This window comes from Bufo bufo, chromosome 4 (assembly GCF_905171765.1).
Source record: "Bufo bufo chromosome 4, aBufBuf1.1, whole genome shotgun sequence".
Lineage (NCBI taxonomy): Eukaryota > Metazoa > Chordata > Amphibia > Anura > Bufonidae > Bufo > Bufo bufo.
The window spans coordinates 443,823,864-443,851,693 of record NC_053392.1 but is presented as its reverse complement, the minus strand read 5'-3'; the positions used below and the strand labels follow the sequence as shown (position 1 = coordinate 443,851,693).

The window sequence follows — 27,830 nt, the reverse complement described above, 5'->3', positions numbered from 1 at the left end:
GTTAGGGAAGTCCCTAAAGGAAGCACATTTTTTCATTTGACGTTCTAAGCAAATTATCATTTCAGTAATCTCTTAAAGCAACACTAAACTTGGAAATGTAAGCAAGAAATATACTTGCTTTTACATCATTAGTGTGTGTAACCACTGTGTCAACCGAACTAAGGCTTTGAATTGAGGCTACTCCTGAGGGCGTTATCCTGGCAGTCCCCTGATCTTCACTCTTTAACCCCTTTACAGGGATTTGAACTTCACTGCAAGGGAACCTCCAGGACACGTCTTCCTGGAGTAGTCTCTGTTTGGTTGACAGCTAACCCATGGGGGTCAAGAGACACCAGTGTGGAGCATTGAGGGATCAGACACAACCGTAGCTGGGGACAAGCCGAAGTCAGGGCAGCCAAATTACATGCAATCTGATACACAGTCTGAGGTCAGTGTGGGCAGCTCAGGGTCAGTATGGAAATATGGCAGAGGTCAGGCAAAATTCAAACCTGGGAAAACAGGCAGAAGTCGGTACATGGGGGACAAAAATAGTTAGCCAACCTTTGCTGGAAACTAGTGGACTAGAACCTACTACTTAGGCCCCTTCCCACAGTTAGGGTGCGCAAGCTGGCCCTTTCATATCTGTAGGGGGAGGCGCGTGCGGATATGGCAGAGCAAGGGAGTTTGAGCTTGCAGACAGGCTACAAACTGTGTGGAGGAACAGAGCTACCCCAGCGGAGACAATAGAGGGGACCGGGAGGTGGGTCTGCGCCACCTGGAGTGAGTTAGCAAAGCACCGCTGAGCTTTTGCCCTTACCATTTGTCAGTCTGCTACTTTTTAAGATTTTGACACAAATAGTCTTGTAAAAATCTTGCTCATCTGTTCCATCTTGCTGGTGGCTGACTGAAGGGTGGGATTTAGTAAATGCGGAGGGGATTATTAATCTTTTTGTTCTAGTGCAAACAGGACTCCTACAGCGAGTTGTCTTACAGTCAGATATAGGAGCGTGAGGAGAAGGGATATGGCTGAGCTCCTGGGACTCAGGCCAGTCACAGATGGGTGAGATATACAGTTGTGTTCAAAATTATTCAACCCCCAATGCTGTAAAGGGTTTTAGGGAATTTAGTGTACATTTGTAATTGTGTTCAGAATATAATCTTACAAGGACTTTTTAAAGAACCAAATGCAACTAAAATGACATCAATTGTTTTTGTAATACAGTATTACATTTTTTTTTTGTGATTTCTTCATTGACACAATTATTCAACCCCTTAAAGACTACCACTCTTAAGAACAGAGGTTCATTCAAGTGTTTTCGATCAGGTATTGAAAACACCTGTGGATGTCAAGGAGCAGCAATCAAGCATAATAAGCACCAATTAGGCAGATTTAAAAGGACTGTGATACTCAGCTCCTTCTAGACATTTACTGGTGTGTTTACAAACATGGTGAAGTTGAGAGAATGGTCCAGGAAGACAAGAGAAGAGGTGATTTCTCTTCACAGGAAGGGCAATGGCTATAAGAAGATTGCAAAGATGTTAAACATACCAAGAGACACAATAGGAAGCATCATTCGCAAATTCAAGGCAAAGGGCACTGTTGAAACGCTACCTGGTTGTGGCAGAAAGAAGATGCTGACTTCGACTGCTGTGCGCTACCTGAAGCGCAAAGTGGAGAAAAGTCCCCGTGTGACTGCTGAGGAACTGAAAAAAGATTTGTCAGATGTGGGTACTGAAGTTTCAGCTCAGACAATAAGGCGCACACTGCGTAATGAAAGCCTCTATGCCAGGCGCACCCCCTTGCTGTCTCCAAAGAATAAGAAGAGTCGACTGCAGTATGCCAAAAGTCATGTGGACAAACCACAAAAGTTTTGGGATAGTGTTCTGTGGACTGATGAAACAAAATTAGAACAGTTTGGGCCCATGGATCAACGCTATGTTTGGAGGAGGAAGAACAAGGCCTATGAAGAAAAGAACACCTTGCCTACTGTGAAGCATGGCGGGGGGTCAATCATGCTTTGGGGCTGTTTTGCTTCTACAGGTACAGGGAAGCTTCAGCGTGTGCAAGGTACCATGAATTCTCTTCAGTACCAGGAGATATTGGATGAAAATGTGATGCAGTCCGTCACAAACCTGAGGCTTGGGAGACGTTGGACCTTTCAACAGGACAATGATCCCAAGCATACCTCCAAGTCCACTAGAGCATGGTTGCAGATTAAAGGCTGGAACATTTTGAAGTGGCCATCGCAGTCACCAGACTTAAATCCGATTGAGAACCTCTGGTGGGACTTAAAGAAAGCAGTTGCAGCGCGCAAGCCTAAGAATGTGACTGAACTGGAGGCTTTTGCCCATGAAGAATGGGCGAAGATACCCGTAGATTGCTGCAAGACACTTGTGTCAAGCTATGCTTCACGTTTAAAAGCTGTTATAACTGGAAAAGGATGTTGTACTAAGTACTAAGATTGAATGTCACTTGGGGGTTGAATAAAACTGATAATGATGTGAGCACAGAAAAGACATTGGTGGTTATTTCATTATAAATGTTATGTTATATTTGTCTGACTTACAAGTGCCTCTTTGATTTAATTGTAAACAAGAAGACTGAAATGATTAATGTCAAACTGGCCAAAACACTCAATTTCAGTGGGGGTTGAATAATTTTGAACACAACTGTACTCTTCTAAGCAGATGATCTGTGCAGAGGCGTAAAGGGAATGATGAATTTCCCCCAATATGTCTGAATACGAAAGCTTTTCGTAATGCAGGTTTATTGTGACAATGTCAGTTCATCAGATGGACAGAAAACTCATGGGGCCAGATTTATCATTAGCTCAGGTCAGAATAATAGAGTGAAAAAGTCCCAAAAAAAGTCCCAAACGCTAAAACTGCGCACAAATTTGCGACTTTTTTCTGCTCTGCACTATGCTCGCCAGTTTTCTGAAAGTGGGCGTGTTTTCTTATGTAAATTAATCTCTAGACAGATTTACTATTGGGACTATTTAAAAAGTCGCAAAAAAGTCACAATTTCACTCCAGTGAGGACCATGCTTATCTTATGAGACTTTTTAATAGAACATGCGACTTTTTCATAAAAACGTGCGACTTTTTCGTAAAGATGTGCGACTTTTGTAAAGCTGCTTACTGACGGATAAACTGCTACTGTCAAACCACATTTATTACAGTCCTAAAGGGCCGATCATAAATCTGACTTGGCTAAAACTGACTTTAGCCATATGTGAAAGTGGAGTGAGCTGTCAGAGTAATGATAAATCTGGCCCATGGTCTTTATACACCCTTTTGTACAGATACCATATACATTTTGTTCAAACACTGTTGATTAGAGCTGTTAAGGACAAATCACTGGCAGACCTTTAGACAAAAGACCGAACCTACCTGACCCTGAGACAACTTCTTTCAAGTTCATTGAACAATATATTGTTTCTGCAGTTTGCACAATGTCATATCTTCTTACCTGCCATTAATAATAGGGTATTACAGTTTGACAGGTCGTAGCTTCATGTGTCCGTATCCATACCCTGTTAACTTTTCTTTCAATAAAATGGCAAAATGCACTCTCAAGTTTAATTTCATTTGCTTTTATAAATGGGATCAATAAAATATTTAGGCATGTAAGCCCGCAGATCTACATCAGTAGTAAATGTATTGCAATGCCATCGGGCATATACTATTTACAACCAGTAGATCCAGACGAACACCAGGAGATTCTGGGTGAAAGCGCTAGAAAAACGCCGGGTGCACTGTTGTTAGTAGCATGGTGCCATCAGGACAGATACTTTGAGTAAGATAGCTTTTATGGACTGTTGCTATATGATGCCTGAAATACTGTACATGGTCATGTGGCTTTATTTCTATCACACTGGAATAACGCAGTGGCTTTCTAACGGCTGCAGTCGATGTCAGTGCCAGCAGTGTGGTATTTCCATTTCTTGGAAAGAAACTCGTCTGAATGCTCCTTCCGACTTTGGGATATTTAATTTTTTTTTGTGCAGCTCACTGATAAAATTTCTTTGAAAGCATATTTCAGAGCTGAGATTGACAAAGTATAAACTGCTAATATGGCTTGGTCTATAATCATCCATCCAAGGTGGTGCACCTTTTTTAGGTTCTGCAGCGGGGATGAGGCAAGGGTCACATTAATACTGGTTGCATCTCCTTCTGTTGCGATCCAGGCTGCCACTCTGGTATGATAAGGAGTATACAGATGCTGGATATCCTACTGTATTATGTCATTACAAGCTTTTTCAACTTGGAGCCATAGTTCAGCCAAGGTGGCTACAAGGGTAGAAGCCACCCAGTATTAATGTGACCCTGCCTCAACATATACCTTGCTGCAGAGCCCAAAATAAAGGGTGCATCAACTTGGTTGTGTAATCATTGACCAGGCGCCACCAGCAGCTTATACTTTGTCAATCTTAGCTCAGTCACATTAAAGGGGTTTTCCGAGATTTTGATATTGATGACCTACCCTCACAAGCAGTGGACTTTGTCTACCCTGTTTGTGGATTGAGAGCATGGACCAGCCCATTCCAAGGTCACATGGCTCTGACATCACGACCATTCAGGCGGTCGTTCGGGCCATTCTCCTGATCTCCGGAGTGAGACAAGTGCATTAGTAAGTAGCAGGGGAAGCGTAGGGAAAGGGAAAAAAATTATACCCGGATTACACTTTTAAGTATCAGGACCAGTTTGTCAGAAAGACAGACAGCTACCACTATGACAGATATGCATTAAAAAGATGGCAAATGGATTCCGTTTATGATAACAATGCACACAAAGTATAGTATTACATACATGCATCATTATTAGTCCGAAGAATGCGGTGGTCAGTGAGAGCCAGGAAAAGTAACACAAGAATATTAGTTCCTATGTGATGGACTCCAGGCTTGAGTCTGGCAATATGATGGACTACGTGTTTACTTAACAAGTTAGTAGAATACATGTCAAATGAATATCTTCAACCAATATTTGCCTTTTTTTCTGTATTGTGAATGCATTAATTGAAATGTGACATACTCCACCTTCCTCCTACTTTCCATCATTTTGTTTTCCTCTTGCCTTTGCATTGAAATTGATCTCTGTGTACCTTTGAAATAGAGCAGCTGGTTTCTGTTCTGGCAGGAAATCCACTGATTAGATGTTTTATTGTAGTTTTTGAAAAATGCATATTTTTACACATTAGAAAGAAATTGGTTAGAATGAAGCTGTATAACTGTCGCAAATGTTTTTAACCACCTCCCGTCACACTAACGCCGATAGGCGTCAGGACGGTGGTGCTCTCAGGTCTCGATGACGCCAAAAGGCGTCATCTCGTGAGACCCGAGATTTCCTGTGAACGCGTGCTCACAGGAGCGTGCGTTCACAGGATCGCGAAGTAAACAAGTTGAACTACAGCCTGCCAGCGCTGATCATTCGCTGGCAGGCTGTAGATGTGATTTTTTTTTTAACATCAGAAAGGTATATTAGACGCTGTTTTGTTAACAGCGTCTGATATACCTGCTACCTGGTCCTCTGGTGGTCCCTTTTGCCTGGATCGACCACCAGAGGACACAGGCAGCTCTGTAAGTAGCACCAAGCACTACACTACACCCCCCCCCTGTCACTTATTAAACCCTTATTAACCCCTGATCACCCCATATAGACTCCCTGATCACCCCCCTGTCATTGATCACCCCCCTGTAAGGCTCAATTCAGACGTCCGTATGTGTTTTGCGGATCCCCAAAACACTGACACCGGCAATGTGCTTTCCGCATTTTGCGGATCCGCACATTGCCAGAACTATATAGATAATGCCTTTTCTTGTCCGCAATTGCGGACAAGAATAGGACATGTTCTATATTTTTGCGGAACGGAAGTGCGGACCCGGAAGTGCAGATCCGCAATTCCGGATCCGAGCGGGACAAAGTCTGTCCCCATAGAAATTATTGGATCCGCAATTCCATTCCGCAAAATGCGGAACAGAATTGCGGACGTGTGAATAGGGCCTAAGGGTCCCTTATCACCGCCAGTTAGTTAGCTACTTGTTAGGTAGTTAGCGCCCAGCCCACTGCACCGCAGTCACTGATTAGTCGCTGATTAGCGTCATCACTGTCGCTAATCAGCACTAGTACTATATACACTGCTCAAAAAAATAAAGGGAACACTTAAACAACACAATGTAACTCCAAGTCAATCACACTTCTGTGAAATCAAACTGTCCACTTAGGAAGCAACACTGAGGGACAATCAATTTCACATGCTGTTGTGCAAATGGGATAGACAACAGGTGGAAATTATAGGCAATTAGCAAGACACCCCCAATAAAGGAGTGGTTCTGCAGGTGGTGACAATAGACCACTTCTCAGTTCCTATGCTTCCTGGCTGATGTTTTGGTCACTTTTGAATGCTGGCGGTGCTTTCACTCTAGTGGTAGCATGAGACGGAGTCTACAACCCACACAAGTGGCTCAGGTAGTGCAGCTTATCCAGGATGGTACATCAATGCGAGCTGTGGCAAGAAGGTTTGCTGTTTCTGTCAGCGTAGCGTCCAGAGCATGGAGGCGCTACCAGGAGACAGGCCAGTACATCAGGAGACATGGAGGAGGCCGTAGGAGGGCAACAACCCAGCAGCAGGACCACTACCTCCGCCTTTGTGCAAGGAGGAACAGGAGGAGCACTACCAGAGCCCTGCAAAATGACCTCCAGCAGGCCATAAATGTGCATGTGTCTGCTCAAACGGTCAGAAACAGACTCCATGAGGCTGATATGAGGGCCCGACGTCCACAGGTGGGGGTTGTGCTTACAGCCCAACACCTTGCAGGACGTTTGGCATTTGCCAGAGAACACCAAGATTGGCAAATTCACCATTGGCGCCCTGTGCTCTTCACAGATGAAAGCAGGTTCACACTGAGCACATTTGACAGAGGTGACAGAGTCTTGAGATGCCGTGGAGAACGTTCTGCTGCCTGCAACATCCTCCAGCATGACCGGTTTGGCATTGGGTCAGTAATGGTGTGGGGTGGCATTTCTTTGGAGGGCCGCACAGCCCTCCATGTGCTCGCCAGAGGTAGCCTGACTGCCATTAGGTACCGAGATGAGATCCTCAGACCCCTTGTGAGACCATATGCTGGTGCGGTTGGCCCTGGGTTCCTCCTAATGCAAGACAATGCTAGACCTCATGTGGCTGGAGTGTGTCAGCAGTTCCTGCAAGACGAAGGCATTGATGCTATGGACTGGCCCGCCCGTTCCCCAGACCTGAATCCAATTGAGCACATCTGGGACATCATGTCTCGCTCTATCCACCAACGTCACGTTGCACCACAGACTGTCCAGGAGTTGGCAGATGCTTTAGTCCAGGTCTGGGAGGAGATCCCTCAGGAGACCGTCCGCCACCTCATCAGGAGCATGCACAGGCGTTGTAGGGAGGTCATACAGGCACGTGGAGGCCACACACACTACTGAGCCTCATTTTGACTTGTTTTAAGGACATTACATCAAAGTTGGATCAGCCTGTAGTGTGTTTTTCCACTTTCATTTTGAGTGTGACTCCAAATCCAGACCTCCATGGGTTGAAAAATTTGATTTCCATTTTTTTTTTTTGTGTGATTTTGTTGTCAGCACATTCAACTATGTAAAGAACAAAGTATTTCAGAAGAATATTTAATTAATTCAGACCTAGGATGTGTTATTTTTGTGTTCCCTTTATTTTTTTGAGCAGTGTAGTATTTGTAAGTGATCAAGACTGATCGCAATCAGATCTATATCAGTACATTAGGGTCACCTTAGGCTCTGCAAAAAACGCAGTGTTCCCCCGATCAGGCCTGATCTTGTGCGCACACTTGAGTTCAGTCCGCCCTACCGCAGTGACAGAATTAATTTTTTTTCTGATCACTGCAAAAACACAGTAAATCTGCTGCGGCGCTATAAAGATCACTTTTGAGCTTTTTGGACCTTTATTAGCGATCGCAGCTTTTTATTTTTTTGGGCAGAGATTTTTTCATCCACATTGATCGATGCGAATGAAGAAATCTGTGCCGTTCATTTTTTCTTTCAACCCAGAGGCTGAACGGAAAAATAAATTCTCATTACCCGTATGCTCAATATAAGGCCTCATGCACACAACCGTGCCATTTTTTGCGCTCCGCAAACCGCGGATCCGCAAAAAACGGAAGGCGCCCGTGTTGACTTCCGCAATTTACGGAACGGAACGAGAGCCGGCAATATAAATGCCTATTCTTGTCCGCAAAGCGCGGGCAAGAATAGGACATGTTATATTTTTTTATGTACTCGCCATGCTGTCCACTAACTTGTGACAAAAAAAAAAATATTACGTGAACTCGCCATGCCCCTCACGGCATACCTTGGGGTGTCTTCTTTCCAAAATGGGGTCACATGTGGGGTATTTATACTGCCCTGGCATTTTAGGGGCCCTAAAGCGTGAGAAGAAGTCTGGAATCCAAATGCCTAAAAATGCCCTCCTAAAAGGTACTCATTGGCCCCTTTGCGCATCTTGGCTGCAAAAAAGTGTCACTCATGTGGTATCGCCGTACTCAGGAGAAGTAGGGAAATGTGTTTTGGGGTGTATTTTTACATATACCCATGCTGGGTGAGAGAAATATCTCTGTAAATTGACAACTTTGTATAAAAAAAATGGAAAAAGTTGTCATTTACAGAGATATTTCTCACACACAGTATGGGTATATGTAAAAATACACCCCAAAACACATTTCCCTACTTCTTCTGAGTACGGCGATACCACATGTGTGACACTTTTCTGCAGCCTAGGTGCGCAAAGGGGCCCAAATTCCAATGAGTACTTTTAGGATTTCACAGGGCATTTTTTACGCATTTGGATTCCAAACTACTTCTCACGCTTTAGGGCCCCTAAAATGCCAGGGCAGTATAAATACCCCACAAGTGACCCCATTTTGGAAAGAAGACACCCCAAGGTATTCCGTGAGGGGCATTGCGAGTTCATGTAAAAAAAAATTTTTGTCACAAGTTAGTGGAATATGAGACTTTGTAAGAAAAAAAAAGAAAGAAAAAAAAAAATTTCCGCTAACTTGTGCTATTGTGCTATTATTTTCCCTTATAACCATGTTATAAGGGAAAATATTAAAATCTACAGAATACCTAACCCAAACCCGAACTTCTGTGAAGAAAATGCATTGCACTCGCGCTGAAAAAACTGAATAACGCAACCGCATACAAAACTCACCCCACTCGCAGGCAAAATCGCACGATTTTCCCACGACGCACCCGCATCCTATCCGGCCCTCACACGCGACGCCCGTGTGAAATAGGCCTTATAGTGTTAATGAGCCCGTCACTGTCAAGAGCAACTTGTTGACAGTTTTCAGGTAGGAACAGGAGATTTTCTGTAATCTATACAGACTAGAAGCTGATTGATGATTGACAACAACCAGAAGAGTAAAGTCATGGCGGGGAGTGGGGGAAACCAAAGGGTAAAGGGGATCAGCCTGGCCAAAAGGAGAAATAAGGGACCAGGTCACCTCCTACCGCGTCCCTAATCCTCTCCCTGACTCCTCACTGTATGAGCGGACCCCGATGGTAGGACGACTCATACTCAGGATACCTAGAAACCCTAAGTCGCCCTGGTAATCCCTCACTTAGGAGCAGGGGAGAGACAACCTGTTCATCCCAGTAATGGAGGAACAGGAGTCTCTATCTGAGGCCAGGCTGCAAGGAGAGGGGAACACATACAGCTATAGAGATAGCAGGTAAGCGAGACCAGTAACACACCTACCTGCCACAGACACACTGACTTGAACCCGTGCACAAGTGCTGGTGTCCACACAAACATTAAGGACACAGCAAACACCACAAACCACACAGGAACCCAGGAGACCCATAGCTGCAATAAACATAAGACACATAAAAACATCTTCTATGACCACAAGGGTGGCCCTCACTGGACAGATGGCATATGAAGACCAGGAGCATAGCTCCAGCATACACCATGGCTGGAGTACCTCCCAGCTTCAGGGCAACCAGCAGAGGCTAAATAGCCCAAGCAGCCATACCCACACACACATAAACCAAGTGTTAACAAAACACTAGGAATGGAGTTAACCCTTCCAACACCAGACAAGGGAAGGAAGCCACTTAAAGGGGAAGTGCACACACAAGCATAGAAAGCTAAACTTTGCGCAGGCAACAACATGCGTGGCAACCATGTCACAGCAATCACCCAGAAGGCCGAGACACTGCCACCGCATGCACACACAGCAACAGGTTGCCGCGGTCAACCGCAAGTGTGGCAACAGTGTCACAGCGTACACTAAAGGCCGTGACAAGTAATGACACAACTGCATTTTATAGAGAATAAGATGCACTGCAAGATAATACATAGCTTGGTTTGGTAGGTCATCAACACTCGGACTACCCTTTTAACTTTAATGAGGTTGTCCTATGAGAAAGACCTATTCCCTATCCACAGTATAGGTGATAAGTATTTGATTGGAGGAGGTCTGACTTCTAGAGTGCCCACTGGTCATGAGAATTTGAATGGACCGAATGTGGGCTGCCACGCCCTTCAACTCTATGGGACTGCCAGATGTAGCCGATGGCAAGTTCAAGGCAGATGGTCTGCCAGTCCCACGAAATCACATACTTGTATGGCCATATATGGTGGTTGCCAGCTGTACAATATAGTAGACACCCACTTTCAATGACTGGGATCGGATATGACTCATTATGTCATATGTCATTTGATCCCACAGATGTTGCAGTCTTCTAAGCTGTCAGACAAGCTTAGGTGGCTCCCTTTGTCCTCCCATCAGAGCCCCTGCAATGAAATTCTGGGGTCCTAGGCCTGCTATAGCAGACTACCTGTTAAAGGGGTTTTGACACCTCAGCAAATAGGATTTATTATGCAGAGAAAGTTTCCATGGTTACGACCACCCTGCAGTCTAGCAGCATGGCTATGCTTGTACACTATAGAAAAAAGTACATATGAATACAAACTTAGGCCTTATGCGCATGAACGTATTTTCGGTTTGCATTAGGCCTGCACCTATTGACTATTTTTGTAATGGAGTATTCTATCGATTAATCCAATGATTAATCGAGTACTCTAATAACAAAAAACGAATTAAAAGAACGTTTTTCATTATAAAAACTCATCAGCCCCCCCCCCCCCCGTGCCATCAGGTTCCTCCAGTGCCATCAGATGCCCCCCCCAGTGCCATCAGCTGCCCTCCCAGTGCTATAAGCTCCAACCCCAGTGCCATCAGCTTCCCCCTCAGTGCCATCAGCTTCCCCCTCAGTGCCATCATCTGCCCCTTCAGTGCCATCAGCTGCCCCCACCAGTGCCATCATCTGCCATCCAGTGCCATCAGCTGGCCCCTCAGTGCCATCAGGCTCCCCTTCAGTGCCACCAGCTGCCCCCCCAATGCCATTAGCTGCCATCAGATGCCCCCTCAGTGCCATCAGCTGCCCCCTCAGTGCCATCAGCTGCCCCACAGTGCCACAATATTCCCCACCAGTGCCACAATATTCCCCCCCAGTGCCACAAAATTTCCCCCCAGTTCCATCAGCTTCTCCCCCAGTGCCACGAGCTGCCACCCCAGTGCCACGAGCTGCCACCCCAGTGCCACCAGCTGCCACCCCAGTGCCATCAGCTGCCCCCCAGTGCCATCAGCTCCCCCCCCAGTGCCATCAGCTCCCCCCCAGTGCCATCAGCTCCCCCCCAGTGCCATCAGCTCCCCCCAGTGCCATCAGCCCCCCAGTGCCATCAGCTGCCACCCTGTGCCATCAGCCTCCCCCGTGCCATCAGCTTCCCCCCAGTGCCACCAGCTGCCCCCCCAGTGCCACCAGCTGCCCCTCCAGTGCCACCAGCTGCCCCTCCAGTGCCATCAGTTTCCCCTCCAGTGCCACCAGCTGCCCCCTAGTGCCACCAGCTGCCACCCCAGTGCCATCAGCTTTTCCCCTAGTGCCACCAACTGCCCACCCAGTGCCACCATCTCCCCCTCCTAGCCATGTCCCCAGCGCCAGTACTTACCTTTCCTGTAGGGGCGCTGCTCCACAGCTCTATCTTCTTTTCTGTGCGCTGCCGTCCTGACGCAACACAGCGCCGGCTCATACTGCGCACTTACGTGCACTATGACCTGACGATGTGTCAGGATACAGTGCAGCGCGGTAAGAGCCGGCGTGTGACCACGGAGCGGTGAGTAATAGCAAGCGCTTCACTCCCACTCCATGGTCACATGACATAAACGAATCCTTGAGGCAAAAAATTTGCATCCATGATTTTTTTGTATAGAATTACTCGATTCAATCGAGTAATCGTTTCAGCCCTAGTTTGCATTTTTTACGGATCAAATGCGGACCCATTCATTTCTATAGGTCTGCAAAATTTTTTTATATGTGTGCTGTCCACATCCATTTATCATGTAGAAAAAGTTAGTACAAGGCACTTACTTATGTACTGTTATTATCCAAATTGTCTCCTTTGCTGGCTTGGTTCATTTTTCTATCACATTATACACTGCTTTTTTCCATGTTTACAGACCACCCCGCAATCCATCAGTGGTGCTCATACTTGCACACTATAAGAAAAAAAATTCAGCCTCTCTGGTGGCCGGGACCATGGGAGCTCACGTAAGCTGGTGCTTTTTTCTATAGTGTACAAGCACAGCCATGCTGCTGGACTGCAGGGTGGTCGTAACCATGGGAACTTTCTCTGCATAATAAATCCTATTTGCTGAAGTGGCAAAACCCCTTTAAGCTTGTTAAAATCCCATAGTCTGTAATAGTATTCTATTGCAGTCTATGGTACAAGAGATAAGAATATCACATTAGGCGACTAAAAGTTACAGTGATTAAAGGGAGTCTGTCACCAGATTTTGACCTAATAGACATAGCGCTCTAGCATAGCAGTCTATGATTCTAATGGTACCTTTGATGTTTTCTTGTGAAGTTCCCCCAAGGCAAAAACTGACTTTTATTCATATGTAAATTAGGGCTTGCAAGTGCCCAGGGGCGGCGTTCACCTCATTGGTGCCCAGGCTGTTCTCCCTCTTTTCGTCATATCCCTGCCCCAGCCTCTTCCTCTGCCCGCCCCGCTCTTCCTTTGCGTCTTCCTTCTCTGCAGCGAGATCCCGAGCCTGCGCTATCCATAGCTTTGCCGGGGCATGTGCACTGCGATGCCCATTGTGGGCACGGCATCGCAGTAGCTACTGCGCATGCGCCGGCCAGCGGCGAGGAGGCGGAACAGAGACACCCACAATTGGCATCGCAGTGCGCATGCCCCGGCCAAGCAATGGAGAGCACATGCGCGGGATCTCGCTGCAGAGAACTTGAGAAGGAGGACGCAAAGGAAGAGCGGAGCGGGCAGCAGAGGAAGAGGCTGGGGCGGGGATATGACGAAGAGAGGCAGAACAGCCTGGGCACCAACGAGGTGAACGCCGCCCCTGGGCACTTGCGAGCCCTAATTTACATATGAATAAAAGTCAGTTTTTTGCCTTGGGGGAACTTCACAAGAAAACATCAAAGGTACGATTAGAATCATAGACTGCTATGCTAGAGCGCTATGTAAGCGGTCTATAAGGTCACAATCTGGTGACAGACTCCCTTTAAATATACACTTTAACCCCTTTAAAAGGGACAGAAATTGTGCCGTTCCCTGGCTGCTTTGGTTGACAAGGCTAGGCAGTGGCAAAACAGCCAGGGAGGGTTTGGCTACAGAAATGAGTGAAGCTTGGGTGTAATAAGCGCAGTGGTGATGCCCTTGATGCACCAAGCATCTAATTTGCATATTAAGAACAACTATGATAACGCTGGAGCGGAGCCTTAGATCAAAAAAAGAAAAACAGCATTTTATTCAGGTGAAGCACGGCTATTTTTGTTTCTTTTAAAGGTTTGAAGTGTATATCTAGCTTTACTTGCAGGCCTAAACATTTAAGTGAAGCAATCACCAACCATTATATCACTTTGGTTTAGTGGTAAAATACTAAAAAGAAATTAGAACTTTGCATTCTGTTTGCTCTTTGCTTGCCCTCGTCCTGTGAGCCTGCTGAAATGTTGAGATTTCTGTAGGAAGATAGTTTCCGTGGGAAATCCTTTTCCTGAAATGAAATAGAGACAGGGTAGAATCTAGACTGTTAACCCACTGAAGGTCACAGAATGTAATTTCTTCCAAATTCTTACATTTTATTTTGCTTTCTTTTGGCCTTGTTTATTTTATGGAATCATACGGTAGTGCTTGATAGTTTGTGAACCCTTCAAAATTTTCTAGATTTCTACATAAATTTGACCTAACACTACATCAGTCCTAAAAGTAGATAAAGATAACCAAATCAAACAAATGAGTCAAAATATTAGACTTGGTCATTTATTTATTGAGGAAAATCATCCAATATCACATGACTGTGATTTATAAAAGTATCTGAACCTTTACTTTTCTTTTCTTTTTTTTAAACTGCAACTAAACGTTTCCGTTAATTGTTGATTTGTCCTGAACAGTGGCTTGGGGGAATTTTTGTCCATTCCTCAGTACAAAACTGTTTCAACTCTGTTATGTTGGTAGATTTCCTCCCATGAACTGCTCGCTTTCTGTCCTTCCACAACATTTCTGTTGGATGAAAGGGAATGTGTCTACATAAAATGACCTATTGTTTAAATCAGTGTTACTCAACTCCAGTCCTCAGGGCCAACCTAACAGTCATGATTTGAGAGTATCCCACAGAATGAATACCCGTGGTAAGCCCTGATGCATTCACACTAATTATATCACTGGAACCATACTGAGAAATCCTGAAAACATGACTGGCAGGTAGTCCCTGAGGACTGGAGTTGAGGAATACTGCTTTAAATCACGCTTTTGAGTTCAACATATTTTTAAAGAATTTTTGATATTTTTAATTTTCCATTTCACTATCTGTATTTAAAGGGATTAGCCGAGTTATTTATATTGATGACCTATCCTCAGATCACCCCAACTGATCAGCTGTTTGAAGAGAAGGCGCGCAGTGCCAGCCCTGCCTTCTCTTCATTGCTTACCCTCTCACCATCACTTCTGCAGTGGTGAGCAGGTGTAATTACACTTAAGCTGTCCCATTCACGGCAAGCAGGTAAACAATAAAGGGTAGCCTGCGCTGGCTCAGCACACACCTTCTCTTCAAACAACTGATCTGTGGGGGTGCCAGGTTCAGACCCCCACCGGTCTGATATTGGTCACCTATCCTGAGAATAGGTCATGAATATAAATAACTCGGACAACCCCTTTAAACAAAGCCCATAAAAACTGGCAGTTTTCGCACTGGCCACTTAGCTTAATAATAGGCCTAATAATAGGTGCCACGTCTTGGTCTGTACAGTTGACTTTGCAGTAGTTACCTGCTTATTTGACATTCTAATCCTGCCTGTAATGATATCACATCTGTATATAGATAAGACAATATCCACTATTCATAATAGGTGGTTGTCAAAGCTTTTCTTGTACAATGACCTCTGCACAGGTCACAGAGCAATCCCAGAAAACTCTCCCATAGAAGTCAAGGAGTCCCCTCCAGAACATTCTGTCCATGGGCCAGGTGGCTGCTGTAAAGCAATTTTTCTTAATGCTTTCTAAGTGCTGTTGATAACAGCTCAGGCAAGATTGCCATCCCCATAATCATTTTCAGGAAACAGAATAAAAATGTGTTGCTGACTTCAACTGGCAGATAACATTTTGGTGGCACATTTGCTTTAATGTCAGGACTTTGACTTTGCCACTCTAAGGCCTTAAGGTGGAATTTATCATCGGGAACGATCGTTCCTGCAAACACTCGTACCCGACAATCTGCCTATCTAAATGTGCCGTCTGTCCTGTTCCTGTTGTTTGTGCAGGCACATCATTTATCGTTTCTGGGCAGCAAATTGTGCTGTCTAAACAGCGATCTGCTGCTCAGAAACAATGATTCTGTATGGGGACAAGCGATTGCAATAGTGATCCCTCGTCCTCATACTCATTTACATGCAGCGACCTCCTTCACTGAGCGAGCAGCCAACTGTTGGAAAGCAACGCTTCTTTCCCGAGAATCGGCTGTAACAGCGGTGTTAACCCGACACAGTCAGTGTTCGATCAGTGATTGTGAGCCCAAACCAGGAGTGGAGTGTACATAGAGATAACCTATAATGTAAAGATCTGCACCTGTTATGTGTTTAGACCTGCACCTGATTTTGGCCCAAAACCACTGATGGAACGCTGACCAAACACTGATGTGTGAATAAGAGCTAAAACGTTATCTTTATTCTTCTTTAACCATTCTTTGGTACAACGACGTGCATGCTTAGGATTGTTGTAATGCTGCATGACTCTTTTGAGATTGAGCTTATTGGGCCCTATTCTCTTCAATATATTAATGATCTTGTAGAAGGCTTGCACAGTAAAATAGAAATTTTTGCAGATGATATTAAACTGTGTAAAGTAATTAACACTGAAGAGGACGGTATACTGCTACAGATGGATCTAGATAGATTGGAGACTTGGGCAGAGAAGTGGAGGATGAGGTTTAACACTGACAAATGTAAGGTTATACACATGAACAGCAAACTAAACTATAGAAACCAATTTCAGGCAGCTCCTGCCAAGGCCAGTAAGATTGCAAGTTGCATCAAAAAGAGCATAGTTTCCTCTTGATGAGAACATAGTCCTGCCACTTTACAAATCACTAGTCAGACCACACATGGAGTACTGTGTACAGTTCTGGGCTCCTGTGAACAAGGCAGACATAGCAGAGCTGGAGAGGGTACAGAGGAGGGCAACTAAAGTAATAACTGGAATGGGGCAACTACAGTACCCTGAAAGATTATCAACATTAGGGTTATTCACTTTAGAAAAAAGACGACTGAGGGGAGATCTAATTACTATGTATAAATATATCAGGGGACTGTACAGAGATCTATCCCATCATCTATTTATCCCCAGGACAGTGACTGTGACAAGGGGACATCCTCTGCGTCTGGAGGAAAGAAAGTTTGTACACAAACATAGAAAAGGGTTCTTTATGGTAAGAGCAGTAAGACTATGGAACTCTCTGCCTGAGGAGGTGGTGATGGTGAGTACAATAAAGGAATTCAAGAGGGGCCTGGATGTATTTCTGGAGCGTAATAATATTACAGGCTATAGCTACTAGAGAGGGGTCGTTGATCCAGGGAGTTATTCTGATTGTAGTCTGGAAGGAATTTTGAAAATTATGAAAATTGGCCTCCAACGCATGGTGTTTTTTGCCTTCCTCTGCATCAACTTGCAGGATAATAGGCGGAACCGGATGCACTATGTTACTTTTTCCATAATGGATTATTTTTCACTTTTTATCAGTGATGAACTCCATCTGATATAGTCCACAATTTTGTATGTGAGGTGTTACATTGCACAGCATCCCTCATCTATGTACACCAGAGACTGGAAACCCACAATTGGGGCTCACCTTTAACAGGAAGTGTCAGAAAGCCCACAATTAGATCATAGTGGGTGTCTTTCCCAGGCATGTCACCCCTGTATTCCCCGCTGTAATGCTAAAGCCTTATGCAGACGTCCGTGAGATACCGGACTGGCATTGCAGGAGCGCACTGCGTTATAGCAACCAATGATGCCGTGTGCTTCTGCAATGCCAGTCCAGTATCTCATGGACCGTGTTCCACAGACGTCTGCATGAGGCTTAGGACACCACTATGAAGAATTGATGTAGTTTTCTCATTTTACTGACAGTGAACAATTTCTTTCCAGAACAGATGCAAACTTTGACCATTAAAAGCTAATTACTCTGTAAAAAAAATTTCAGCATTGATGAATTCCTAATGAGTTTTAAGGGAAGACTGTCCTTCAGACAATGTATATGATCCAAAAGGATACAATACGATGTAAAACTGTATAAGTTTTGTGAAAGTGAAATGGGGTATACTGCTGCCTTTACAATATATGAACAGAAGGAAAGAGAAATAAACCCTCCAGGGTGGAAAAAATAAAAACAACTTTCCACACGGGCTAATAGGAAAGCAAATACCAAAGGAATTGTCCAGCTGTTTTCAAAGCAATGAACTGGAGTTACTGGAGAGACATGTCCTGAGCACAGTCCCTATAAATGCCACGGCGGCGTTGAAAGAAAGCAGTTCTGTGCCCGACAAACACAAACCAGTGTGCGTAACGGACTACAAAAAATTAATGGGGGAGGTGGGCATGTTCGATTTATGAGGCCAGGTATTGCAGCCATATTTGATTAAATGAAGATCCTGGACCTGGTATAAGAAAGTAGTCACATACCCTATGCAGACAGCAGTCCACAATAATTTTGTCCTGTTCAAAAAAGCGGGCTGCATGGATTCATTTTTTTGAATACCAGGAAAATTTACTGAAGACCCCAGGCTTTGCCGTGCTTTTTGGTCAGTCTTCGGACATCTTCATTTTATTTGCCCAATCGATGCTAAAGAACATAGAAAAGATGCTGTGTAATCACAGGATACGCAGAGATTCATGATACCATTGCCCCAGCTGTCCCACAAACCCTCACTTATATATCGATCCAGTTTAGAAAAATTTAACTCTGTCCCACATAAAAAACAACAACTTTTTTTACAAAACTTCTGTGAAGGGACTTATTTGGGGCGGGGGAGACTACTACAGAGAAATTCACCTAATGAATCCTATCAATACACACAGTATTATAAAATCATCTTTTCCAACAATGTCAAATTGATACTTCTATTTATTCTAGGTCCTGCTAGTTCACAGTATAAACCAGTAGCATATCGATCGCTAAACGGCCCAAAAAAGAGATACCCTTACATGCTACATATCGGTATGCATTTTAATTTTTTTCATCATATTCTATCTGCTACCATCCAATCTAAACTTTCGAAAATCCTACTTTACCCCAAGGTGAATATTTTCTGTGCACAACCTTTTTAGTGCATTTTTAGTTGTGTAATTATTGACATCATAATATATTTCTTGGATATTTTACATTTTTGTACCATTTTGTTTCTTTTGACAGTTCATATCATGATACACAGACAGGATTAACATTTCCAGAAGTAAACTTTATTAACAAAACATTTGCTAACCAAATAATTACCCAGAGCAGTAGAACTAAACCCCCTCTCCTATACGGGGCAGCATTGGCCTTCCTATTTCTTTACTGTTCTATGGCTGCTAAAGCTATGACTTTAGATTTGCTTGGTGCATCACTTTCTATTTCATTAATCTTCTGTGGTTTGGGAATATAGCCTAGCCTAGGGGAAGAGGAGACATGATCTCACGGATGTAGTAGGGGAGAACACCAAAAGACAACAGGAAGGAAGGGAAAAGACATTAGGCCTCACCGCTAGGGAAGGAAAAGGGTCACCACCTATAAAACCCTGTTCCTGTCCCTAACTCCTATCCGTATGGGCACCTCTCGATGGTAGAGATGCCCAGACACAGGAACCTAGAAAACCCTGGTGGCCCTCGGATGCCCTAACGGTAATGACAGGGCAGAGATTACCCGCTCCTTCCCAGGTGAAGGAACCAGCATCTCGCTGAGGCCTAGTAAACAACAAAGGTGGGGGGGGGGGACAAAATACAACAAACAGAATACTTAACTTCTGAGGCTGATGGATGATGGATGAACAGGACTTCAACTAGAACCACACTCCAGCTCTTCCAAAAATCAAATGAAGCTATCCAGAGCAAGGAGTGATGGGTAAAGTCAGACTAAATAGCGGGAGGTAAAGGTCACATGATCCACACCTGAACAGGAGGTGTGGACATACAAGCAACACACAGACAAAGTGAAACCAAAACCAAAAGAGGCTGTCAGATCACTAATGTGCAGATAATCTTTCAGACCTTCTAAAACCTGTCACCGGTGTGACACATGAGCAGCCACGTCTAGCCCATCAGGCCAGCATCTTCCAGCCAGTCATTTTGCATACTTTTTGTGTGGTAACTGTACAGGGCACTATCTATTCTGTACAGTCCATAGTCATTGCTTACAAATCGTTAGCATGTTTTTTCATCTTGCACAAAACTTATATAAAACTGAGTTTGATGTATTGCACTGGCTCAGCGATTGGATCATATTCCTGATTCAATATAAAAATAAATTATAATTTGTATAAAGCACTCAGGGGCAGACTGGGAATTTAAAGTGGCCCTAAAAAAACAAAATTGGCCCTATGTTGTAGGTGGATCCAGATTGATAGAAGGTAGAACAACAAGTAGACAGGGCCAGCAGTACCTTAGTGCAGCACAACATACTGTCCTAGCAGAGCCAAATACCACAGTGCAGCACAAAATAGTGCAGTATCAAGTGTATCACTGCCCTGAGGACGGCTTTGTGTGCTGTGTTTTGTACTGATAAGCTACAAGGTAACTTGTACTGGTAATATGATCAGTGCTGTTATTTCTACAACATATAGAATTGTATATGTAGATGTAAAGACATTAAAAAAGTAATTCAAAGGTCTGACAAGAAAATGATATAAAGGGGTATTCCCATCTTAGCCTTTGGGAGCATATCGCTAGGCTATGCCACCAATGTCTGGTAAATGCTAGTCCTACCTCAGGAACCCTCACCAATACTTACAACGGAGCCCTCAAAGTGCTGGAGGGTGCAGGGCACATGCACGGCCAGCCTACATTCATTTCTATGGGACTGCCGAAAATAGCCAAGAGCTGGCTCAGCCACTCAGCTATTTTCAGCATTCCCATAGAAATAAATGGAGGGTTTCCGTTCTAAATATAGGTGCAGGTCCCTGAGATTGGGGGCATATCCATGTATTATGCCCTCAATGTCCAAGATGGGCAAACCCCTGTAAGCCCCAGTTATTAGGAAGTCCCTTGGTAAAATAGATACTTTCCTGAGAAATGAGATATTTTCTTGCAATGTTTCTAGTTTACTCACTTTTGCAGGACTATTTTACATGACTATGATCTACAGTGGTTATATGAGAAAAAAGCTATGGATGGTGATTCACTGTACTTGTACAGAAATTCACCCTGCTCTTGGTGGCCATATTGGCAAGCCAACAATGGTAAGGTGATGTGCAGTACAGTCTTAAGTGTCCAGACCTAGACGAGTGGGCACCAGTCGGTGTAAGTTTCTGCTAAGGTTTGTGTCCTTAGAGATTGTTTATTACCCTTTCTTCATACTTGGAGTTGTTTCAGATGGTATCTGTATTCATTTGTCTTTAATGTACAGACCAATTATTGGTTAATGCTGAGGTCAAGATTATTTATTTATAATTTTTTTTTTAATTCTTTATTTAAATAAATACAAAAGTCCAATTATGCATTAGTAAAGTCATACAATACAATCCTTGTATCAGACATATAGGACATCAATGATATCCCATCATACATCAATTCCCATAATAATATCTTATGGCACTTGTGGTATAATGAAAGGAACCTCGTCGGAGCGAGGACCCTTTTCGACTGGCCCATAACCATATCAGGCTTAAGAAAAGAAAAACCAAATAAGAACATAATCCTAGCATTAAAACAACATTACCAGTATAAGTAAAGTGCATAAATGGACACAGACTAGAAAGAGCCGTTTTTAGACAATAACAACAGTAGGAGGATGACAATACACACAGACAATAGACACTAAGGGGGAGGGGGGGATGGGTACTGAATATGGGGTGAATCAAAAGTATAAAGTAGAATCCGCAGCTTAGACCAGAAGGTCCTGAAACTCCTGAGACTCCTGAAAAGAAAACCAGGGGGCCCATGAATCAAGAAAGGCTTTATGCTTGGCACTCAGCTGTGAGGTAAGTTCCTCCATTCTCCGGATCTCCTCCACCTTTTGGATCCAAAAACTGATAGTCGGAGGCACCGAGAGCTTCCACCTCGCGGGGATACATAACCTAGCCGCTATCACCAGGGAGCACAGACAAGACTTCCAGAGAACACTCATTGGCAGATCCAAGAAAAATAATAAAAAGAAACCAGGGGTGTGTGGAATCGTAAATCGGAAAATTGAAGACAAGGTCTTATGGACCAACTGCCAAAAAGGAAGAATTTTTGGGCAATCCCAGAAAATGTGTAACATGGAGCCCATATCGGAGTCACAGCGCCAGCAATTAGGAGACGCAGATGGGAACATTTTCTGCAATCTAGTTGGAACATAGTACCACCTGGACATTATCTTGTCGCCCGCCTCTTGGAACCTACTCGCTATGGATGACTTGTACAGTAGAACGAAGAGTTTTAACCAGTGGTCGGGAGGGATGTCAACTCCTAGGTCTTGTGACCATTTAGCCACAAACGGTGGAAGGTAGTCCTGACGAGGGGCTATCAAGGACTGATAACATTCAGAAAGGGAATGTCTATAGGCGCCTACCCCAACACAGGTTTTTTCAAACGATGTGAGAGCCCTGTCATATCCCGTGGAGGTCGGAATAGAAGAAAGAAAGTGCGTCAATTGCCTAGCTCTCCAGAAGCCCAAAGAGCAGGGATCTGTTATACTTAGAATCTCGTCATAAGTGCGCCATCTGCCTGAGGTTCTGAAGAAGGGAGCTCGGGACCTACCATTAGTTCTCCACTGGAGGAACGGACCACCCTTGCATCCCGCTGGGAAAGTGGGATTCCCCAAGATGGGAAATAAAGGTGAGGGGGAGGGGGAGATCAGAGGATTATCTCTGATTCTATGGAACTGTGAGATAGTGGGTCCAATTGTGGGATGATTAGCTAGGGCTGAAGGTAGTTTAAAAGCCACCCAGGGCAGAGACTCTAATGGGTAGTTCGAGCATAGTTGTTCAATTGATACCCATTGCTTGAACTGTGAATGCCTACACCAATCCACTATCCTCTGGAGCAGGGAAGCTGAGTGGTATTTACGTAAGTCAGGTACTCCTAGCCCTCCTTTGTCCCTCGGTATGTGTAAGAGAGATCTGGCAAGTCTCGGGCTACCCTTTGCCCAAATAAACCTAAATATGTCTCCATGCATCTTGTTAAAAAAGCTAGCGGGTAGTTTGATGGGGAGGGTCTGAAAGAGGTACAACACTCGTGGGAGAATATTCATTTTGAAAATGGCGCATCTTCCAAACCATGTGTGCAGTCCTTTCGACCACTTCTTAAGATCTTCCCTAATCCGTTCCCGGAGAGGGATAAAGTTTCTGTGGTATACCTCTTTCAGATTTGTGGGGATATATATACCTAAGTATTTCACTGCCCCAGAAGCCCACTTGAAAGGGAAGGAGGCCACTAGGTCGGCCACGAGCCTGGCAGGGAGGGAGACATTCAAGGCCTCTGATTTCTGAAAATTAATCTTCAGATTCGAGAGACCATGAAACGTATGAAATTCCGCCATCAAATTAGGGAAGGAAGTCTTGGGATTAGTTAAAGTAAACAACAGGTCGTCCGCATATGCCACTATCTTAAATTCTTTACCCTCCACCGAGAGTCCCGATATATTCGGGTTCTGTCGGATTGTCCTCAGGAGCGGCTCAAGGGTAAGAACAAAAATCAACGGGGAGAGGGGACAACCCTGGCGGGTCCCATTCCGTATCGCAAAGGACGGGGAAAAAACACCATTCACCTTTGCGGACGCAGAGGGAGACTCATATAAAGCTCTTATCCATGATGCCAGAGGACCGGCGATACCAAGATATCGCAGCACCGTGAACAACCAAGGCCAGCCCACTCTGTCAAAAGCCTTTTCCGCATCTGTGGATAGGAGACAGAGTGGGGTATCACGGATCCCGGCATGATGAATCAGGTTAAGAACCTTAGTGGTATTATCCCTCGCCTCGCGTGACGGAATGAAACCCACCTGATCATTGTGTATAAGATCTGAAAGCAGCGGGACCATCCGTGTGGCCAAAATCTTTGCGAACAACTTAAGGTCCACATTTAATAATGAAATGGGACGATAGTTGCCACAAAGTGTGGGATCCTTCCCTTCCTTATGTATCACTGTAATATGAGCATGTGACATATCAGCAGGGAGAGAACATCCTGTGCTAAGTGTATTGAGAGCCTTAGCTAGCGGGGTCTGGAGCAGTGGTAAGAATCTCTTATAATATGACGCCGGGAGACCATCCGGACCCGGGGCCTTATTGGGTTGCATATTTTTCAAAGCCTCTGCTATTTCATCTGCCGAGATCGGTCTATCTAAGTCCCTAAGGGAGTCTGCAGGTAGTCTCGGCATGCCCGAATCCAGCAGATACTGGTTCATCTTTGAATGTAAAGTCTCACTCGTGTCATTAGGTTGAGGGAGGTTGTATAAGGATTGATAATACTGAGCAAAAGTTTCTGCAATCACTACTGGGTCATTAAGCGGGGGCCCTCGGGTAGCGGCAATACGGGGAACATAATTCCCGGCTCTTTGCTCCCTAAGTAATCTGGCTAGGAGTTTGCCACTTTTATTTCCAAACTCAAAGAAATATCAGCGACCTTTAGCTAGAATGGTTTTTGTACGTACATCTAACTTTTCCTTAAGCTTACTTCTAGCCAATAGAAGGGAAGTGTGTGCAGCCACTGCATGAGACTTTTTATGGGCCTGTTCCAGGGTAACTATTTCCGCCAAAATTTGTGAGATTTCCGCCGCCCTCTCTTTCTTACGTCTAGCTCCATGCTTGATGAATTCACCTCGGATTAAACATTTGTGAGCCGCCCAGATAGATATGGGTGACACGTCATCCGTTTGGTTAGTTTCAAAATAATGGGAGATCTCCGTATGCACCTCCTGCGCCACCACCACATCCTGCAATAGGGATTCATTCAATCTCCACTGCCAAGATTTCGGAGCAGGGAGGGGGGAATTCAATGAAACATGGAGCATCGCGTGGTCTGAGAAGGTCAGCGGATCTATGGCCGACGAGGCCAGGAGGGAAACCGCCGAATGTCTCAATAAGAAGTAGTCTAATCTGGAGTAAGTGTCCCTCACTGCAGAGTAGAACGTGAAGTCTTTGACCTCAGGGTTAAGGACCCGCCATGCATCTACTAATTGATGAGAATGTAGTAGCTTTTTAAAGTCCCGGAGATATGAATGCGAAAGGTGAGAAGATCCCCTAGAGACATCCACCACCGGATCTAGTGCCACATTTAGATCCCCCCCGACCAACAAGGTACCCTCTACAAAATCCTCCAGGCGAGTCAGTATCCCAGCTAGGGCCTTAAGTTGTTTAGTGTTAGGCAGGTACAAGTTAGCCAGAGTGAAAAGCTGCCCCGCCAAACGTCCCTTGAGGAAAAGAAAACGCCCGTTATCATCAGTACGAGCATCTAAAAATTCCCAAGGAACAGATCTGCCAATGAGTATGCTCACACCCCTAGATTTTGACCCTGAGAAGCAACTATGGTAGGTATCAGGATACCTAGGGGATTTGAGCGTTGGCATAGCATCCCCGCGAAAATGGGTCTCCTGAATAAAAGCTACCTGAACCTTCTTGCTCCACAGGAGCCGGAGAATGGAGGAACGCTTCTCAGGAGTATTCAGTCCGTTGGCATTGATAGACGCAAACTGGACCTTGGACATGGTTGTAATCTGCAGAGAAAAAGGAGAGTGTAAATAAAAACTCAGAACAGAGGAAACAAGAGGGAGGGGAGGGTGGGGGGAAGACAAGACAATGAAAGCAATACAATAAGTCCCTAACTGGCTAATCCAGTGAGGGAACACAAAGCCTGCAGAGAGAAACTCCGCAGAAAATTGTGGGACAAACTCCCACTATGCGATTCTTGGAGGGCTCGATATGAGTCGACCAAGATTCGACGGACCTAGTTGGGGAGAGGAAGAGCACTCAGTAAAAGAATAACCAAATGTCTCCCAATCCCTGAGCCGAGATCTAATGATTCCAGATGGCACACGATAAATCAACTGGTTAGTAGATGAAACAGTAACAGTAAGCCCACTCAACCAGAGTGAGATAACAGTACTTGGGGTATATCCCACTAGGACCCTGATAGAGCCAAGTACTGGCTAAGCTAGAAGAGGCCAACACGCCACAACGAAGGCCCGTCAATCTGGAACAGCGCGGGTTGTAAGATCTCGTCTCCCCCTTGGTACATCCTGAGGGAAAAAACGATTCTCATTCCCACCCTGGAGACTAGGTGAGTCCAGGACAAAAGAGGCAGGAATCGGAACGTCCCACCAGTTTGGCAATGAAACTATCGGGACATCCAAGAAGCGGGACAAGTCCTCAGCTTGATCCGGTGAGAGAAGAGCAAAGGTAGTCCCATTTCTGCGGACAATCAAATGGAAGGGGTATCCCCAACGATATGTGGCTCCAGCTTCAGTGATGGTTTGGAGGATCGGCTTCAGAACACGTCTCATCATCAAGGTTCTCCTAGAGACATCAGGAAGAATATGTACTTGAGAATCTACAAAAGGCACGGTGCCTCGCCTCCACGCTCTCTGAATCAACTCTTCCTTTTCTCTGAAGAAGTGTACACGACACAACACATCTCGTGGATTGGATGCACTGACACGTCGAGGTCCTGTGACTCTGTGGACCCTATCCAATTCTATCTCGGAATCCTCCGGTCTGTCAAGAAGAGTATTGAAGATATAAGTCACCGCTTTGCGCAGTTCTGAGGACTGGATGTCTTCAGGGATCCCCCGCAGCTTAATATTGTTGCGGCGCCTCCTGTTCTCCTGATCATCAAGCTGGAGCAGCATATGTCTGTTCATAGCTTTTTGAGCGGCCACACTTGCCTCCACCTGAGTTAAACGTGATTCCAGAGAGGTAGAGAGACTCTCCTGGGAGGTCAGCTTAGTAGAAATGACGCTGATGTCAGCTTTGACTGATGCAATTGCCTTATCTTGTTTAGATTCAAGTTTCGACAACATCGTCTCTAAGTCCATTTTGGTGGGCAGAGTGCTGAGTAGCGACCAAATATCACGCAGCTTAGGCCTTTTAGCGCGTTTGTCGGACGAGGAGGAGGTTGAGGACGCCGAGTCAGAGGCCTTCGACATTGAGTGCGGTCGGAAAATAACAGGGGTATCTGTTAGGTCCTGCTGTGATTCCACAGGATCCCCCACCACGGTACTGACCCCAGCCGGGGCGACAGGCGGCATGTTCTGCGCAGAGGCTGTAGGGGGAGACCCCAAAACGATAGACTGCCATGTCTGCAGTTGCGGTTTTGTTCCCTCAGGTGCCCGCGTCCCAAAAGGATTAAGCCCCGGAGTCTCAGAGCCCTGTGATGGCGTTGCAGAAGCTTGAGGTCGGCAGAGCTCCTGACAGGGGGAGTCGGGCGACAGTCTCGCCTCCGATCTAGTAGGTGCAGGCATCTTCTTAGGAGACAGGGAGGCCGCTTGCAGTGAGGGCCAGGAGCTGGAGTTTAGGGCAAATGCAGGCTTTGCCGGTGTCAGCTGCGTCCCCTCTGCGCTCCGGTCTGCAGTGATTATGGATCCGGTGGGCAAGATAGCTGGGGCTGGGGGCAGGTGCTGGCTTTGCTGTGCGGGCACGTTTGGCCCTGTCGATTCAACAGGCGCCATCTTAGGAGCGCCGCTCTGCGTCTCTGTCGGCGGCTGCTGGGTAAAATACCTGGCGATCTGCGGTTCAGCCGGCATAAAGCGGGTCCCCCGGCGTCCGGAGCGTCTCACTATACCCTCTGGAAAAGAAAGGGGCCACAGGGAGCCTAGAACTAGGTAAAAGAAGGGCCCAGGGACCGGGAGCTCTGTAGGTTAGCTGCTCACGCGTCCATGCTCCTGAGCGCGGCTTTCCCGCTCTCTCCTCACAGCTCACGACAGACGCTGTGCACTCGGACTCGAGGTCAAGATTATTATCTGCTCTGTGCTTGAGGTTCAGTTCTAGTGTATTTTCTGACATGCCATCTAATATTAATAAATTAGCTGAGTTAAACTAATATTTCTCACAATTTCATGTGGGTGCCAAGAACAACGGGTCATCTACATTCAAAGAGAATTG

General features: G+C 45.3%; 1 protein-coding gene across 2 annotated transcripts in view; it reads left to right on the top strand.

The window, feature by feature from the left end:
• The window catches only part of FAM120B (family with sequence similarity 120B), a 143,016-nt gene that overhangs the window by 46,800 nt on the left and 68,386 nt on the right, over positions 1-27,830 (top strand). The window lies entirely within an intron of this gene.